Here is a 4,343-nt window from a genome sequence, read left to right on the forward strand (position 1 = left end):
CACTTCTGTGGGGGACCAGTACTCTTCCTTTCTTACATCTTTTGTTTTTATTATTGTTATTTCTTTTATAAATATTTTTTGAGTTTACGTTACCATATTCGAAATTGGATTGGATTGGATCTCATTTTAAAAGTTTAATTCCTTTTAAAATTAATTTCTCTATTCATAAGACTTGAATATGAAAAACCTAATAAACATTGAGCATGCCTATCATATATAATAACTCTTAATTTTGTAACCTTATTTTAGGATTTTTTATGAATATAATTTTATTAACTTTAAAAATATAATTAAAATTGTCTTTTAGATTATATGAAACCATGTTGTGTGAGAAGAAAAATGTATACAAAATATCTAACATCGGCATCAAGGATTAAATTCAAAAAGAATTTTAAGTTTATCTTTCAATTTAATCACTTATCTAAATTTATTTCAAGATGATATTATAAACTATTTAATTTTTTTAATTATAAAACCTAAAGGAGATAAATATCCTTATACTAATTTTTATTTTTAAAATTTGATTTTTAGGGTTTTTTTTTTGTCAATATTAGATTAACACGTGAAATCAATCTATTGTGTTTTAATTATTTTCTTGTATTTTATTCAAAATTGTTGGATTATCAAAATAAAATTAAAGTATTATTTTCTCCTCACAACCCTCTCCTCATCCTTCTATATAAACCCCCTCTTTATCCTCTTTTCTCAGCATGGAGTCTAGCAGTTCTATTGCTATCACTAAGATTATATATATATTATAGGCTCTTAGTTTGAGTATAGTCATGGTTTCATGGTGGTTTTTTTTTTTTTTGTTGAAGCTTGAAGGAGAGTTTACGTTATTCTCTTATGGTGCTCCATCATCAGATGAAGCTGCCAGCATGATCTTAATTTCCCTCTGTTTTATCGAGGAAAAATCAGATCATGTGGCAGTTTCACCTGTTGCTGCTTGCACCCCCCAAAAAAAACAAACCCTAATTTCTCTAAGATGAAACCCTAATTCCCACTCCTTTCTCTCTCTTTTTTTTTTTTTTGGTTCACCGCCATTACTGTTTTCTCTCAATCTCTAGAAAAGGTTCGTCTTATCTGAAATCTAAACCTCTCAAGCTTATTTGGATTTATCTAATTTTGCGTTAGCCTTTTTTTTCGTTTTTTTTTTTTTTTGCAGCGATTTCTTGAACCTTTTGCACTGGAAATGATGCAGTTTTCGATGATTTCAAGATCCTACTTTGGTGATTGAGCCTTCTTAGGTATCATCTGTCAACATTCCATATGGTTTCCACTGTTTGATTGCTTTTAACATATGACCGTATCTCAATTTTTGTTATTACCCCAATTTTGTTATAAGATTTGTTTGATTTTATATTTGTTCTGGGGATTCTCAGCATTTTTTCCTCTCTTATACTAATAATTTTGGAATTTGACTATACTGTATCCATGTAGCTTTAGCTAGGGCCTGTTTCTGAAAGTGGGGATTTCTTTCAAATCCCTGGCAGATTTGTAAAATCAGAGAGAAATTAAGAGACCATAATTCACAATTGCGATAAACACGACATTGATATCATTAGTTTGTGGTTTTGGTTGTTCTTGTCTTTGTTATTCATAATTGCGATAAACATGATGCAACCGAAAACGTGTGGATGTGAACCTGCATTTCTTCTTATGAATCAGAGATATAGTAATCTTACTACAGGCATAGGTTTTATGAAGAATTTCAACTTAAAACTTGTTAATAGACCTAATATTTTGTTGCCTATCTTTCTCTTTAAGCATGAGCTTATTCCTTTTTGCTTCTTGATCTTAGTGCAACTTCAAAGTCCCAAAGAACATATAAGCAATTTTATATGAAAATACATATTGAAAACATCATCTTGGGAGCCAAAATATGAAACATGTCTCTCAAATGGAAGAATAATTTTGAAGTTCTTAGTTACTTTACGGGAAGAGTATGAGCTCTTTCGCTCTTTTTTCTCTCTATCTATCTGAGGTGTTGCTTTCTCTTCCATCTGTTTTTCATGTTGGAATTTGGTCTTATTCTTCTTAATGTTGACAAGATTCCATGCAGCTCTCGTAATTTCATAAGTATAAAAAATACCCAGAAACGGTATTAGTTTTTGAACTCTTTCCCCCAGAGCTTTTCTTTTTTTCTTTTCTTATGTCAGCTATCATTCATGCATGAAGAAAAACTAAGTGACTAAGTGAGTGGTTCATTGATACTTGTTTACGTTCCATTTAAAGATTGTTCTTGGGAAATTAGCCCCCCCCCCCCCCTCCATAAAAGCTATGTTCTTTAAAGAAATGTATCAAACTTCATTCTCTGATAGAGAAATATCGATAAAAGAAGTAGGCGAGCTAGCTGCCTGTTTTAATCTAGGGTGGCCCCAAAGCTGTTTTTAGTCCCTAGCTAGGTAAGCTTTCCTACACCTGGATGATTTATTCCCCCCCTAACGGTAACCCGGGGGTTTGTGTTTCATGTCGTGTTATTGGTTTTTCTTTTTTATGTTATAATCGTCTTTAGATGTTTACTGTTAATTATCAGTATCCCGAGGGTTTTTTATATAATTTTGCTTAGGGTCTGTATGGGTCTCAGGAGGAAAAGCAAAAGATTATTTCCAGTTGGGTGCTTAACTCAGTGCATTGAACAAAACTGAAAAGCCTTTTGATTTGTTCGATTGTTTTGTTGTTCAAAAGTTTGTTTGATTTTTTGTGCATTATTACTTGTATATATATACGTATATGTATATGTTTTTTTTTTTTGAGTGTGTCATCCCTGATATGTCAGATAAATATTAAGGGCATCTGAGATCTCTCTCTCTCCTCTGCTGTGTTTTTTTTTCCCGTTTTAAGGTACATAGGTGACCTCAGACCTGAGATATATAATGAGATTACAGTAGCTTATGGGATGATGATCAAAGTGGAGAGTGGGGTGATAATTTACAATTATATTCGAATTTAAAAGAAAAATATTATTGGGAAAGATAACATCAACCCTCAAATAATAATTTTTTTAATTCATAAAACGCATATTAAAGATATGTTTGTCATACCAAAAACAATAATATCAGCATTACCTCCTTGTTAGGAAATGAAGATCAAGCAAATCAAAACCTAAGTTGGGTGTATTCATCATTTATGTATATAAGAGGAAGAAAAAGTAATAACAGAAAAGCTTTTCTTAAAAACAAAAACCTATTTTGAATCATATGAACCCTAATGAATACTTTGAGCTTGGTTGTAGCTTTGTTAGTTCAGAGTTTCATGATTCTTGAACTTAGAGTAAAATTACTTTCGGCTGCTGAGCAGAGTGATTTGAACTTGTAGAACGTAAATCTATACGATATATATGTACATGAAAAGAAGAATGTGTTATACCTTATTCTCTGGTATTGAGAAGTGAACTCAACGAGCTCCTCGGCCACATCCATCGGAAACATTCTTCTGCCCCTCAACATGAGGGCTCCATTCATTAATTGTCATTTTGTAATACAACTATTATCTCCTATTAAGTTGGTTAAAACAATTTAACTTTCTCCCAAAAAATTCAAAAACAATTTTTTTTAGAAGTTAAAAATTTTAATTTCTCCCAAAAATATTTTTGAGAAACATTCCTAGACTAAGCCTTAATCACTTACCTTTAACTTGTAAGAGCTTGACATGTGGCATCTTAAGACGCAGTAAAAAAAGAGTAAAACTTCGTTTATGGAGTATAAAAAGTTTCCTATGACAACTTTTTTTTTTTTTTGCTAAGCTCTCTTATGATAATCTTTCCATATATTACGGATGTATGGCAAACATTCTATTTTTTATGTATTTTTTTGACACACTATAGTCGCATCACTTTTCAATTTTATTAACAAAATCAAAAACTTCAATAACATTTTTGCATAATTTATTATATGATTAATATTTTAATAATTTAATTGTCATATTTCATACTTTATTCATGTAAATAATGCTTATCAAATTTATAAGAAGTTAATATGTAAATCATACATATATTTGGTATGCCCTATAAGCTCAAACATACAATTCTATCAAACATATATCGCTTTTCACACCCAAATCCAAATTTAGTATATCCTAATACATGCTTTCACATTGTAGAATTTTTTTAGAAGTTCGAAATTTAGGAATAAAAAATGCAATTGTAAATCTCAAATTCAAAATTAAATTTATTGAATGCAAAATTTTAATAAAAAATTTAAGTTTCAGTTGAATGGTTGTTTGAATCGAATTGGTCAAATCAAAATTTGATTAGAGTATCGATCCAGAGAAAATGATTAAACCAGTTGATTTGATAATTGATATGGATTAGTTGAATCGGATTTTTTTTTTAAATTTTTTAT

General features: G+C 30.2%; 1 long non-coding RNA gene across 1 annotated transcript; it reads left to right on the forward strand.

Moving 5' to 3' along the window:
• The first annotated feature begins 620 nt into the window (after positions 1 to 620).
• Positions 621 to 2,708, forward strand: LOC108452077 (uncharacterized). Its single transcript, XR_001866345.2, has 2 exons — positions 621 to 1,072; positions 1,166 to 2,708. It is a non-coding gene; the product is annotated as an uncharacterized LOC108452077 (long non-coding RNA).
• Positions 2,709 to 4,343: the final 1,635 nt, after the last annotated feature.

The sequence above is a fragment of the Gossypium arboreum genome, chromosome 9 (assembly GCF_025698485.1).
Source record: "Gossypium arboreum isolate Shixiya-1 chromosome 9, ASM2569848v2, whole genome shotgun sequence".
Classification (NCBI taxonomy): domain Eukaryota; kingdom Viridiplantae; phylum Streptophyta; class Magnoliopsida; order Malvales; family Malvaceae; genus Gossypium; species Gossypium arboreum.